The sequence below is a fragment of the Podarcis muralis genome, chromosome 2, assembly GCF_964188315.1.
Source record: "Podarcis muralis chromosome 2, rPodMur119.hap1.1, whole genome shotgun sequence".
NCBI lineage: Eukaryota > Metazoa > Chordata > Lepidosauria > Squamata > Lacertidae > Podarcis > Podarcis muralis.
This window is the reverse complement of record NC_135656.1, coordinates 23,604,191-23,620,174: the sequence shown is the minus strand read 5'-3', so window position 1 is coordinate 23,620,174 and position 15,984 is coordinate 23,604,191.

The following is a 15,984-nucleotide window of genomic DNA, read 5'->3' as shown; positions in this document are numbered from 1 at the left end:
TAACATTATTCTTTGACATAGTGCATCAGACCATAGTATGCAGCGGGGCATTTTTTTTAAAAAAAAGAAAAGAAAAATAGTTTAAGTGTTTTAATTAACCCTAGTAGTCAGGCTTGTGTTAAAAGAGTTATATCTGCAAAGCAATGTGTTGTGTTTTTGAAGTTACGCAATGCTTTTGAAATCACATTGTGATTTCAACAGACTTCAGGTGCGACTGTGCGAGGGTGACTCGAGGCCGACCTGTTAAGCGGGAAAGAAGAAATGTATTGCTAGATAGTTAGTTATTGTTGGGATAAAAGGTGTGGTTCATGTTTAGTTACACAGTAAGACAGCAGCTGAAGTAGCTTCCTATGTGTCAACCTCTGCTGACTTTTCAGGTGAAGAACCTGAAAATCCTGCCACGTTTCTTCAGTAAGCAGTGCCAGTGTGCTCACAGAATTTCATTGTTGGAATTTGCTTGGAATTATGTTTGTCCCTAACCACGTTTTCCTTCTTTACATGCTCAGTAGTTGCTGCACCCTCTACTCCAAGGGTGAGGTTCTTAATGAGCAGAGGAATGTTTCAACCAGTGCAACTTGCATGAGCGGTGAAACAAACACAGTTAACGAGGGTGCTTATTCAAACTGTTGGTTGAATGAATGCATGCCTCTAAACCAGTGCTAAAAAGGTAAAGGTAAAGGGACCCCTGACCATTAGGTCCAGTCGTGGCCGACTCTGGGGTTGCGGCGCTCATCTCGATTTACTGGCTGATGCAGCTGGCGTACAGCTTCTGGGTCATGTGGCCAGCATGACTAAGCCGCTTCTGGCGAACCAGAGCAGCGCACGGAAACGCTGTTTACCTTCCTGCCGGAGTGGTACCTATTTATCTACTTGCACTTTGACATGCTTTCGAACTGCTAGGTTGGCAAGAGCAGGGACCGAGCAACGGGAGCTCACCCCGTCACGGGGATTCAAACCGCTGACCTTCTGATCAGCAAGTCCTAGGCTCTGTGGTTTAACCCACAGCACCACCCGCGTCCCATAAACCAGTGCTAGGCCAGAGCTTTTTGGTGCTTATCTGAAAAGTGTTCCTAGGGATACTTTGCAAACCCTTACAGAATATTGTAAATCACAGCTTTCCCTAGCAATTACTTTGAGCTACTGGTTAGTACTTGGATTGGAAGCTATTCCTACAGTTGGATGCCTGCTGTGCCCTCCCTTTCTTTTAACTTTATGTAATAGTTGCACAGGCTTCTAATTCAGAGGCAGCGCTGCAGTCTGCGTTAATGACTGAAGTGGGAAAGGGAGAGATGTACGGCTCTTTGCATTCCCCCCCCCATTTAAATCCAGCTGCAATTTGCACTGCAGCAGGAGAAAGGAAGTAGTACACATCCTTTAAAGAACTAAATAAAAACGTAAGATTGTTAAAATCACAGAGGATTGTTGCAGAGAAAAATGTCTTGCACTGGTTGGCATTTCGTTTGAAAGGGTGAGGGACTGCTTCTTCTGAAGCTTTTTGTTTTTAAAGAAAATACTTAAGAACGCTGAAAATGTCACAGAACGGCATAGATGTTGGGTGCGCACATGTGTTTCCCTTTGAACAGTTCATGCCACACAGTTAATACAGTGGTACCTCGGGTTACATATGCTTCAGGTTGCATACGCTTCAGGTTAAAGACTCCGCTAACCCAGAAATAGTGCTTCAGGTTAAGAACTTTGCTTCAGGATAAGAACAGAAATCGGGCTCCAGCAGCGCAGCAGCAGCAGCAGGAGGCCCCATTAGCTAAAGTGGTGCTTCAGGTTAAGAACAGTTTCAGATTAAGAACAGACCTCCGGAACAAATTAAGTACTTAACCTGAGGTACCACTGTATTCAGAAGGTGCCTGAGACCCTCGTGAAACTGCAATCCACATAGCAGTTGCAACATAATGAATGTGCAATTTTATTTCCTGAGTTTTTGAAAATGAGGAAGCTTAGAGCAGAAACATACACTTAAGGGTATGCTGAGTTTTCTGTTACACATGGGCGGTAAGTCAGCTTTTTTATTTTTATTTTTTTTTAAAAGCTAAACACTGATGAACTGGAAAGGCCCAAACAGGTTACTGAAGTTTGTACAAATGACATCATTAAGCTTCTGGTTCGCATATCTTGCGTGGCTAACAGGAATAGACCAATCTCATGAGTTAACACGACACACAAAGTATTCATTTGAGTTGACTTGAAATCTTGGGATGATCTGCAGTAGAAACTGACTACAGAGAGTTAAGGGATTGATTGGATGATGTAATAATACTTTTGTTTCCAGGAGTAGCGGCCCCATTCTACCCTCCTAAACTAAACATTATCATGTTAGCCTTAGCTGAAAGGGGAGAATTCTTCAAGCACATACTGTTTCAATCACACACACAATCATAATCCCTGTTTAGGTAAGCTTTTAATGTTTGATGCATTACTGTATTTTAATATTTTGTTGGAAGCTGCCCAGAGTTGCTGGGGAAGCCCAGCCAGATGAGTGGGGTATAAATAATAAATTATTATTATTATTATTATTATTATTATTATTATTATTATTATTATTTTGTTGTTGTTTTTATTAGAAAAAAGTTACACGTTACACATCATATATCAGATACATATATACACACAATTAAAAAGGTAAAAGAAACAAAAAGAAGAAAAGAAAGAAGAAGAAAACGAATTACAGAAATTCCTATTTTATTCCAAATTGGAATAAAAAGAAGGAAAGAAAAAAAGAAAAAGAAAAAAGAAGAAAAAAGAAAAAACGAGAAAAAGCAGACTTCCGTTCAGCTTGGTATGGAATTACATAACCATCATATAATCTTTGCAGTAGAGTTTACAATTGTACTATACATCGAGGGTGTTAACTATCTTCTGCTGTTGTGTTACTAATACCAATATTGTTCTTAACATAAATTAAAAAATTCTTCCATTCATCTTTATGTTTCATGGTGTTATTTTGCCTTATTTTCTGTGTTAATCTCGCTAGTTCTATATATTGATATAATTTCACTTGCCACTCTCCAATCGTAGGGATATCAGGGGATTTCCATTTTTGTGCAATTAAGATCCTGGCTGCAGCTGACGCATATTGGAAGAAGGTTCGATCTGGTTTTTTTATTTCCTCATCAATCATACCCAGAAGAAACAATTCAGGTTTTTTGGGGAAGTTATATTTTAAGATTTTTTTCAGTTCATCATAAATCTTTCCCCAGAATTCCTTTACAGCCTCACAAGTCCACCACATGTGGAAAAAAGTCCCAATCTTATCTTTACATCTCCAGCAGCAATTATCGACAGTCTTATACATCTTTCCTAACTTTGCTGGAGTCAAGTACCAACGGTACACCATCTTCTCTAGGTTTTCTCTGAGGGTTGCACATGCTGTGAATTTCATACCCTTCCTCCAAAGTGTTCGCCATTTACTGTAATCAATATTATATCCTAGGTCTCTATCCCACTTTACCATCCCACCCTTCACCAAGTCCTCTCTTGTATCCCATTCCAATAGTTGTTTATATAATTTGGAGAGGTGTTTATCATTACTCTCTAGGATTTCCACCTGATATCTTGATTTTTTATCCCTCACCCCCTGTTTCTTGTGCTCACCCCACAGTGCATTAATCTGGTGAAAGAGTAGCCATTCTTTTATCTTATCTTTCAACTCATCATAAGGTTTCATCTTCCAACCTTCTTCTGTCTTTATCAGAAGATCCTCATAGGTCCATCTTTCCTCCGTCATGTTTGTTTTTTTTAATCTAATGATATCCACTGGGGAGAGCCACCAGGGGGTCCCTTTTTCAATCAATTTTTTATATCTATTCCACACCGCCAAAAGTGAACCTCTAATTATATGGCTTGAAAACCCTCTATGCACCTCACCTTTCTCCTGCCACAGGTAAGCGTGCCACCCGAACCTGATGTCAAAGCCCTCCAGATCCAATAAATCAGTATTCCTAAGGGTGGCCCACTCCTTTAACCAGCTTAAACAGGCTGCCTCGTGATATAGCCTTAAATTCGGTACCGCAAACCCCCCTCTCTCTCTTGCATCTGTCAAATATTTAAACTTTATCCTGGCTCTCTTCCCCTGCCAGATAAACTTAGTCAACATTTTTTGCCAGTTACTAAAACGGGTAATGCCCTTGATTATCGGGATATTTTGAAACAGAAACAGTAACCTTGGAAGGATACACATTTTAATCGCCGCCATCCTCCCCGTCCATGAGAGCTTCAGCCTCTGCCAGGTGTCCAGATCTTTTTTAATTTCTTGCCAAATCTTGTCATAATTATCTTCAACCAAATTTATATTTTTTGGAGATAGCCAAATTCCCAAGTATTTTACCTTATTCACAATTTTAATACCCGTCCTTTGTTCCAATTGGGTTTTATCTTCATTGGCCAGATTTTTTGTTAAAATTTTTGTTTTCTTCCTATTTAATCTAAATCCTGACAGTCTGCCGAATTCCTCTAACAATTCTATCAACTTGCAAACACTGTCCAATGGTTCTTCCAGGGATAGGACTAGGTCATCTGCATAAGCCTTTAGCTTGAATTCTTTCCTTCCAATTCTAATCCCCTTCACATTCACTGCATCTCTTATTCTGTTTGCGATGACTTCCAAGACCATTATAAATAACATTAATATTATTATTATTATTATTATTATTAGAAAGTGTGCAAGGTTGATTGAAGACCACTGACATCCAGTCATTTCCACATTCCTGCAGTTACTGATCCTAAGTTGTTACTGATCCTCAGCAACCCCATACTCTGTGTGTGTGTGTGTGTGTGTGTGTGTGTGTGTGTTGTTGCAGGCTACCAATCTCTGAGTGTCGTGAGGTTCCAGGGGCTTGCCCAGGGTTCGTGGTTCCTTTTGGAAATGAGGCACAGCATAGACTGTGTTGTCTTTATGATATGTTGCTTATTTACACGTATATACACAGCCTGAGCCTATGATGGACGGGTTCACAGCATTAATACCCCAGGAGGGACTTATTTCTCCCATAGCTGCAGTCTTGGGTTCAGTCAGAAATCAGCCATGGCTTTTTCCTCTGCCTTTCCGGTCTGCAGATTCTTCCACAGCAAACTCTGCTCCCAAACTCCAGCTTTGTCCTAGTAACTTATCTTAGAGGAGGAGCCCCACCCCTTTACCCTCTGGCACAAAGCCCCCTCTCCTTTGCTCTCTTAATGGCCCATCACTGTGTTCTTCTTAATTACTCATCATCCAGGCTGGCCTGGCTATTCCAGGAATTGAATCCATGCTGGATCCAAGAATTAGAAGGGAGCCCCAGACATTCAGTCTAACCCCTTCCCAAAAAACCCCTCATATAATATGTGTATACACACAGAGAGACACACACACTCAACAAAAAGTAGGAAGGCAGGAAATTGGTTAAATATCATAACCAAGGATTCTCTTCAGTCTGCCCCTGATTCGACAAAATAATAGGTCTCCTGTCAGCATAGTTTGAATGACTTTGGGGGGGGGGATGTCTTCGTATATATGTTTGGCATTCTAATTGAGCCACCTTAAGTTCACGTTTTATTGGCATCATTGTTACTGTGAATAATTGTAATCAAGGTAGACCTCTTGACACCCACCCATGCAGCAGAATGAGTAAAACAGCCCTTGCTATGAGGAATGTATAATCTGTGAGATAATTATAAGCAACGCAACAAGACCTTTTAGGCCTATGAAAATGTAGGCTGTTTTCTCATCCATCTTCTAGCTATCTTGCTGGCTGCAATCCATCCCACTTTGGTTACTCCACCCATTGCCATACAGCTTGCTTTTTATTCTCTTCCCCTGAGCTGATGGCATATTTTTGATGCAGTTCCAGTTCCCATTATTATAAATGCATTTAAATAAAGGACAGAAATAAGCTTTAATAATCTGGATTTTTGTGTGTGTCTTGCATACAAGACCCACTGGCTAGATTCAGAAGTATATATTGCTTTGAGAAGTAACACTGGTATTTTCTAGAATTATGTGGGCTAGAGATGTATTTTTATTTTAAAGCAAGCGGAAGGTTCTCATTTTACAGTTCATTCTACAATTCCATGGCTAACTTCTTTATGCAAATGTTGTACCACAGAAGTATTGTTGGAAGGTGCTCCAGAGTCCCGTGAAGCCCACGTACAGAGTTGTAGAGTGTGAGACAAACAGCAATATTTCCAAAGCTTTCTTGTATGTGGTTATCATTGTGTTATAAATAGGAGGTCTCATAAACTGCAAAGGTGCCGTCTATCTTTGAACTTAGCAAAGGTTGCAGGAGAGACGATTTGCCTTTGTGACTTGTCACATTCCTTTTCTCTTGTAATACTGTATTTAACCTCAAGAGCTATTAACTATAACACCCCTCTGAGAAATGGTATTTTAACGCATAGTTTGCCATCCTGCAGCTGCCTGGAAAAGCTACATAAAGTTGATTCTGGTATTCCAAATCGCTTCTAAGGATATCTATGTTTCTGATGTCCAAATATGATACTGCTAATTTTTCTCTCACATTGGAGGATGTAAGCTTCTACTTCCTGTATTTGCTTTTAAAGTGTAATTTGAAATGAAAGACTGAGTATTTTTTCCTTCTACGTGTTTGCTTCCTATACTTGTTCCAGGGTTCTGGTTGGAAAGGACCTAAAGCTCATAAGCTCATCTAGTACTATGGTTCTTTTGTTTCAAACTGTATCTTCCTAACCTTGGTTTGAATTGCCACTCAACATGACAATACAAAACAGGGACTCCCGGGTTTTTCAAGCCCAGGGGCACATTTTGAAATTAAAACAATATCATGGGCATCACAAAATACCCATTTCACAAAAGAAAAACTGGTAATGGTCATAATCCAAACACCTCCAAACAAAACCAGTCAAAACATAGTCAAAACAAAAAAGCAGCCCCACCCCCAAACCCAAGAAACCTCATTTTAAAAAGAATAAAAATAGGGAAGGGTATGTGCCCTGGGTGGGGACCAAAATCTGAAGAGTTAAGTGCTCTTTGTTTCCTCATGGGATAGGAGTGCTTTTCAGAAGAGAGCTGAACTTGCATCTAGGTTCAAAGCTCACTTGATCCATTGGCTCTTCACATGACTTTTAATGGGAGGAAGAGGTGGACTCAGTGTGAGCAGTACATATTACCCAAGCTTCCACCAAGACCTGGAACCAACACTGTATGACACTCCAAGCTCATTCATTAATAAATAGAGGGAGAGGACCATAACTTTCACATCCTTTGCCTACAAAAGTCTCAGGTTTAATTTCCACCTAGAAAAGACATTGACTAGCTCAATGGGAAATTTGGGGGTTCTCTTTTAGTTAACTCAACCAGCCCATCTGTATTCAGTGGTACCTTGGTTTCCGAATGGCTTAGTTGACGAAGAAATTAGTTCCTGAACGCCGCAAACCCGGAAGTAAGTGTTCCGTTTTGTGAACGTTTTTCGGAAGCCAAATGTCTGTTTTGGCTGTTGGCATTGTTTCCGGGGCCAATCAGCCAGTCAGAAGCCACACCTTGGTTTTTGAATATTTTGGAAGTTGAACGGACTTCCAGAACGGATTGAGTTCAAGAACCAAGGTACCACTGTATTGGCAAGGTCGTGTTTGGTTTAATGTCAGAGAATATGGGTGTAATGTGTCTGCTTACTGAGAGCTGTTGAAGTGTCATTTCTTCCTTGTATAAACACATTCAGCTGATCTGGCTCATGTCAGAGGTATTAGGACTGTAAAGGAACCTTTAAAGCTGATATAATTTCCTCTGTCTTCCTTTCATTCATTTGGTTTAAAGCAATAGTTAGGGCAGTGTGACATGTGTCTTCCTATGGAGGAGTGCGTTGTTGGTGGGGCTGGAACAAACAAATGTTTTCTCTTTCTATGCTCATTCAGGCTGAACTATACAGTAGTACCTCGGGTTAAATAAGCTTCAGGTTACAGACTCCACTAACCCAGAAATAGTACCTCGGATTAAGAACTTTGCTTCAGGATGAGAACAGACATTGTGCTCCAGCAGTGTGGCAGCAGTGGGAAGCCCCATTAGCTAAAGTGGTGCTTCAGGTTAAGAACAGTTTCAAGTTAAGAACGGACCTCCGGAATGAATTAAGTACTTAACCCGAGGTACCACTGCCCTTTATTTCAGAAAAATACTGTCCTGCTGCAGTTTAGTTATTCCTATTCCAGTGTTTTATTCCTAACACTGAAGGCTAAGAATGTGTCTGCATTTTCAGAGGTAAAACCATTTTTTGCCTTTCAGGGCTAGCAAGTGGCAACCACCTTCTTCAGTGCTTTTGTAGCATATCAGGAACCAACTGATAAACCGTCACACTTTCTATAAGCACAAGTGCTTCTGTGATGAGTATTAGGGGCTGCCAGATAATAGTTTATGGACTGGAGTGGGCCACATGATTATGTGTAAACTCTCACCTGCACCATAGTTTAATATTATTTATGACAATTGCCAAGCTCTAGTTAATGGTACTGCTATTTTCTGGAGGGGAGCACAAGCACTGTTAAATTACAGGAGAGTGTGACATGGGAATTTCACACTTGCAAGTGTAGAAGCCCAAGGGAAAACCTGGAAGACGGAGCGTGCCCCTCATCACCTGGTTGATTTGTGCTCGTTTCTGTTTGCATTGTTCTGCAAACCGCTATTATGACAACATTTTGATTGGTCTGTGTTTTGAGCTTACACCCTGTGATGTCTTGATGTGGATGTTTGTGGGCAAAATTTAATGTCATTCAGACCTGGTCTACGTAACAACAACAACAAAACAGTCTTATTTCAAGCAATAGTTTTCCAAATACAGTTCAAGTTCCCATCTTTAGCACGATGCCCAAATTAAATGTGGAACCTGACTTCCTCTCTGCTCCCTAAAAACTTGGTGTTACTTTACAGCATGTTTGAATTAAAGGAGAACTTAATTGGACTTAATAAGATTTGGCAGGGAATGATTTAGTTCTGCACAAGTGGTACTGAAACTGGCTTCTGCTACCCAGAGTGCTGTGACTTGGTAAGCAGACTCATATAGAGAATTTATAAAATAACGTCTAGGGAAAAAACCCAGCATTACTGTACTTGATTGGATTAACAGCAGTTCACCCAAATAAAATTGGAGCCTACCTTTGTATTTAACAGGAAAGAAGGAGTAAGGTTTCCTATTTAAAGCCTTTTAAAGGGCTCTCCTGTATTGAATTGACTAAATATGCAAAGAACTATGTAGTTAAGCAGCTAGCAGTATAATCAACAGTCCTGCTTTTTTGTGGAATGTGGCAAGTGTTACAGAGGGTTTTCTGTAGAAGTGGAATACCAGGATAAATTGTAAGAAGTTGCTGGTTTTGCAGTCCTCTGCAATATTACTGAAGTCTTAATTAGAATTTAGTGTCTAGTTTGTTTTTTTAAAAGGGGGGATTTGCATTAACTGCTTGGGAGAATTTGACTTATTATAGAGGCAAAATTTGGACAAGACTATTTAGAGTGAATCTAATAGATAAAATTTTCATGCTTAATTCTGTGCTCTGTGTATGTTTTAAAGATGTGCTTGGAGTCAGAAAATGAGGCTTTCCAACTTTGGTTTCTTGAAACCTGAATGTATTTAAAGACCTAGGGCTTGCAAGGATTTCTGAAGCATTCACGTTGTTTGCTTTCAGATTTGGACACCAGCTCATTACTTAGATCTCTTTAATGGCAAGGGCTACTTGGAAATAGCATAATTGGATTTCCTGCTTAATGGTATTAACCACTGCCTTGGCTTTGATGACCTCCTAATGCCTTTCTGATTAAGATACTGTTAACTGAAAAAGAGTGAGTCTTAAGTGAGATTTGGCATGGAAGCAAATAACCCACTTGCCATGTAAACTAAACTGGATTCTAAAGTTAAGAAACTCCTCTTTTACGGATATTTTATTTATTGCTTGTCCTTCAAGATCACTTTTCAGTAAATGGTCCCAGGGTCAATTACTCAAAACTGCTGATGCCGATTCAAGAGGATATTGTGGTTGGTGGTATTGAAAGCTGCTGAGAGGTGAAGGCGAACCATCAAGGTGGCTCTTTCCCTATCCCTCTTCTGACAAAGGTCATCAACTAGGCGCAGTGGTGGCCAAACTTGACCCTCCAGCTGTTTTTGGACTACAACTCCCATCATCCCTAGCTAACAGGACCAGTGGCAAGGGGTGATGGGAACTGTAGTCCCAAAACAGCTGGAGGGCCAAGTTTGACCACCACTGAACTAGGGTTACCAAGGCTCTTTCAGTGCCATATCCGGGTTTGCAGCCGGGTCCAGGTCATCTGCTTCTTCCAAGTGGGCCTGTAATTGCATCACCAATTAAGTATAGTACTTAAATATTTCCGTTGGCATATCTGCTTCACTGAATTTCAGTCCACTCATTTCATTATAATTGCAAAGTTTATGCTCAACTTGGGGGGGGGGGGACACACAGCAGCATATTGACAGAAATACACATCGTTCTTGTAACTCATTCCAATTCCTTCAGGTGCAAGCACTCTGCTTAAATCCACTTTGTTCAGGCCCCTGCTTTGTACTTAAGAAGCAAGAATAAGCAGAAATGAGCGTTAGGCTACAATACTGACGGTTGTGGTGGGTTCGGGGAACGTGGGCTAAAGTGTTTGGATGATGATTCAAGCCCTGATGCCTGAAGAATTTTGGCTGAACGGTAGAGGCTTACCCAACCACATGAGGTCACATGCGTGCTTTAGCATTATCCTGCCCTTCAAGTTGTCAACCTATGATAACTACTATTATTATTATTATTATTATTATTATTATTATTATTATTATTATTAACAATGGTTCCTGATTAGACCTTCAGTTTGGTCATAATGTTTGGAATCCAGACAACCTCACATTGTTCTTACCAGGTTGCATTTGCTCTTAACTTCGGCAGTCATTTATTTCAGTGAAGCTTATTCAGAAACTGTTCCTGATAGACAAATTAATGGGACTGCTAAGGAGGCACCAGGCAAAAACTTGCCTCTGTAACCAGACCTTTGGCCTTTAACTATCTGCACCCTTTTAGAAGTGGGTGGGGTGTTTTTAAACGTCTTTCTTTTTCCTCTTGGTTTTAATGCATCTATGTGGGGTTTTTTTTTGTTTCGGTCTGTCTGTTTGTTTGGCTGCAAGTTGCTTTGAGTTGCCCTGGGCAAGATGAAGCGACTAACAAATTCAACATAAATACATAAATAAAGGTTGTATGTTTGTATTCAAACTGTATTGGCTTGAAATTTGAAGTGCTAAGGAGTTGTCATGGTGCTTTACTACTGAGTGTCATCGGCTCTTGCAACTCCTGATCACTCATGCTAGGTCACTGAAAGTGATAGCAATCATTATCTATTTTACTCTATAGGCATTTTGTTCACCCAGTTATTCATTCAGCAGAATTTAATTACGTAAAAGACAGGAATGATTTATTATTTCATACATTTCTTGCTTTTGCCTTATTGACAAGTCTTTCCTGTTGCCACCAAAATGTGCATATACATGAATTGATTATAGATAACAAAATTTCAAGAAACAAATGGCTGATTATTTAACATAGAAGATTATTTTGCTGGTCATACATTTTAGCTCTAAATAAAGATGCAATATAGTTGTAGCATATTAATTTCAATTAAGGTCATGTAATTTGTTTTATAGTTCTATTTTGAGGATCATAAGTTGATCTTGTGCTCTCTATTTTCTTTAAAAAATATATCAAAATTGCATTACTTTTAAGCAGCATATTGATTTCTGTTGCAGTTCCTTTCCTGTGGCTTCTAGGCCATACAGACTGACACAGCTTATGAGAGCCAGTTTAAATTTCAGAAGCTTTGTGTGGGTGGAATATGTACAGTATCTAATGATGATTTTCCCTTTCAGTTATTCCTAATAGTATAATGCTAGGCAGTATTAAGAATATATAGATGGTGCATTTTTTATTTCAGAAATAATTAAGTTGATTTGTTCTGCAAAATCACACTGTATTTTAAAATTCAGTCTTGTCTTCTTCTTCTTCTTCTTCTTCTTCTTCTTCTTTCTTCTTTCTTCTTCTTCTTCTTCTTCTTCTTCTTTCTTCTTCTTCTTCTTCTTCTTCTTCTTCTTCTTCTTCTTCTTCTTCTTCTTCTTCTTCTTCTTCTTCTTCCTGGCATTGGAACCCAACTATATTCTTCTCAGAATGGCTTAGCCATGGCAAGTTCAACATCCACTAAAGGAAAGTTTGAGATAGAGAGGCTTTCTAGGAGACTTAAATGTTTCCATACCAAAGTAGGTTTTATACCAGCCTCACAGAATTTACAATTGGCCTCTATAGCTGGATATGATCAGATAACCTGACAGTTAGGGTGTATGTTTTAAAAATAATTATTTTGAGGTAATGATCTCAAAGCTAATGCTTTTAATCTTATGTATGCAAAATCCTGGCCTTAATGTAGAATTCAAAAAGTGTGTGTATGCTGTGTAGATGACAGAACATGACAGGTGGACTCTTTTATTTATTTTCTTTCAGTGCAAAGTGACTGAGCAAGACCTAGCTTTTATTAGGGGGCTATATGTAGCCTATGTGCCAGCCTGGCACTACCAAAATATAGCGTAATCTCAAATAGTTGCCAAGGGGGAAAGGCAGGAGCTGGCTGGAGTGGCATGCACTGGCAATCCTGAATTCTTGTGCAGGATTCAGAAAGGTTGATTTGCAGGCTCTGGGCAGCTGTGAAGTCTAGAGCTACTTACAATGTGGATTGCCACCATTGCAGTGCAAAGTCCTGTCCCCCATGTCTGCATTGGTTGCTTCAAGTGCCTGGGATATTTCCACTGGATGTAGTAGTAGTGAAATGCTGACTTGCTAATTTTTACACAAACTGCTCTGTTGATGAAGCATCTGTACCCCGAGAATCTCATCAGGATTAAGATAATATTGACTTTATCGTTCTGGTCTCTCTCTCTCTCATTTTCCGTTGGCAATATCGTCTGAATATCTTTACCTTGATGAAAATGTTTTGTACAAATAAGTCAGGGGAACGAGTGAAGATTCTTCAATAGCTATTAAGCTGTCTGGATTCTTCATTGCTGTAGCTTAGTTCTTCTGTGCTGCAAAGAGATGTCTATGCATGAAGCAATTAAACTATTGTATCCAACATGGCTATAATAATGCACAGTTAATCACCTCTCTCTCTCCCTCTCTCTCTCTCTCTCTCTCTCTCTCTCTCTGATTCACATATTAGAAAGGTCATTAAAAGGTCTGTCTACATATTTTTAGGCCTTATATTTCAGGAAAGATGCTGGGTGTGCAGGACACAATCCACCCCGTACCAGATGGAAGTCCTACAGTCAGTGCACTCTGCCAACCCATGCTGTGTTAATTTTGTGTAAGAGCAAAAAAAACGAACAAAAGGGCAATAATAAATACTTGTTGGTTTGGTAGCTATAACATTGGATTTATTTATTTTTTACAAAGAATTTGGACCACTTGCCTAACACCTGCTGGTTTGTGGAAACTGTCTGTTTTGGCATTGTGCAAGCTTTTAACAGTGTGTTCCTGAACCTCTTTGCCTGCCTATTTATTTATTTATTTGCTTGGTTAGTTCGTTCAGGCTCACTTCTTGTCAAGTAACTCAGAAGACCTCCCCAAACCCTTTTGATTCTTGCTTTGTGTTAGAACTGGTGACATTATTTGTTAGGACCCGGGAAGGAGACTGGGCTGGGCGAGCTCTATGTTTGCAAATGTGCTTAAGAAGTGCGGACTTTAGCTGACATCATAGCGAGGCAAGTGCCGCTGAAGGAATGTGGGAGGCAGTGCAGCAATGCGCACTTACTGCTTCAGTTACATTGGCACAACTTGCAAGGAACAGGCTGGATACTAGATAGTGCTCCATTTGGTCACCAGCGAAAACCTTTCTGTGAAGGCCAGGGGTAAGCTAAGCATGCCCCGTTAACTCTGTGGACGTGAGCCAGAGTTTTTGACATTTTTGCAAGGCAAAGAATCCTTGCATGTGGTCAGAACAACCAAAAGTACAGGCGGGGGAAAACCTGAAAATAGAGTGGTGGTAAGGCCCAGCCCAAATTAGACCCTGGCCTTATTAGTAAGGCTGTCAAGATTTTAGCTGAACCCAAGGTGCTCACATTTAACATGCTGCTGGAAAACTGTTTTGCTTTCTAAAGCACAGAGATTGGTTAGATGCATCCTTTCATGGGTTTTAGGATTAAGAGACTAAGCAGCTTTTGGACACTGCATCAAATGTACACTACTTCATCGGTGGACATTAAAAGCCAAAACGCCTTAGTAGATTTAGCAGATTTAAATTTGGATGCATTTCACTGATGACTTTCTGGCTAATGATTTTATTTTTTTTAATAATCACTTGAACATTCAGTAGTTTTATTTCTTGAGTTGTCTGCATGTCTTCAATTTATGAATATATTAAGAGCATATTTTAATGTGGATTCTATTTTTGTTGGTTCACTCTTGCCGTCCTAATTTCTCTTTTTAAGCAGAGAAGCTATGAAAATGAGTGGGAGTTCAATTGAAATAGTCATGGTATTTAACATGAGATTATTATTATTTTTTTTAAAAAAAGACTTCCTGACTATATTGTTTCTTTTTAACCCAGTTCCATATAGGGTGTCCCCCCCCTTTTACTTCAGATTCAAAAAGAGATGTAGTTGGTAGTGGTTTGGCTTCTTCTGTTCTTCTGAGCACATACTGCTGCTTATTGCAGGAATTGCAACATATCCACAGATGAGAACACAGAGTGACTCCCTTTTTGTTAAGTTGTGCGTGAACATATCAGACGACATAGCGATTCTTCAAACAGCTCTTGTTTATTCACAGGCCAGAACAGAACTGAACTGAAGTGTTCAGCCAGCCTCCAGTACAACGCAACTGGAACAACTTTCTGTAACTATCTAATCACTGAACATCACCTTCAATCCCTTATTTGCATATGTGGACCTGAGTGAAAACTATCTACAGTATTCCCCTGCTGGCCCAGGGTGAGAACTTCAGTACATAACACTTTTCACTGTGAAGAGTTAGAGGCCATGTTGCTGTGGCTGAATGCTTCTAAGGAGCATTGAGTGCCAACCCACAGAGTGGTCACTTTATTTATTTATTTATTTATTTATTTATTTATTTATTTTACTGTATTGATTTAACTGCTGCTGTTACCCCCGAGAGCTCTGTTTAGTGCACATAATTATTTCTCCCCTTCTTCCTTTTTCTCTGAGCAAGGATCACCTCTGGTCTCAAAGCCTCACTGCGGAAGGAGTGGAGTGGAACTGGATAATGGAAATGCAGGGAGAGGGGGGGGTCTGGAAACCTCCCTCCCATCTGCTGATGTTGAATTTTATGCCATTTCTCTCCTTCACACCCACCAGTTTTGTTTGTTGTTTGTACTTATAATTGGCTTTGCACCAGATGGTCCCAGGGTGGGTTGCAAAAATGTCGTAACTAAAACAATCACAGATTATGTTTAAAATTATACAATGAAACTAGAGCAGCAGGACATTACTTGCATTATTGCACACACAGGCTCTGCTGCCATAATGCCTGAACCCTAAATGGCTGTTGTAGAAGGTGTGAGTTGAAAAGTCATAGAGCGGGGAGCACCCTACATCAGGGGTGGTTAACCTATTGTCTTTTATATCTAGTTGGACTGCAGCCCCCATCGTTCATGACCATTAGCACTGGTGAGAGCCAGTGTGGTGTAGTGGTTAAAAGCGGTGGACTCGTAATCTGGTGAACTGGGTTCGCGTCTCCGCTCCTCCACATGCAGCTGCTGGGTGACCTTGGGCTAGTAACACTTCTTGGAAGTCTCTCAGCCCCACTCACCTCACAGAGTGTTTGTTGTGGGGGAGAAAGGGAAAGGAGATTGTTAGCCGCTTTGAGATAAAGTGATAAAGCGGGATATCAAATCCAAACTCCTCCTCCTCCTCCTCCTCCTCTTCTTCTTCTTCTTCTTCTTGGCTGGGGCTGATGGGAGTCCAACAATGTCTGAAGGGCCTCCCTACTCTATAG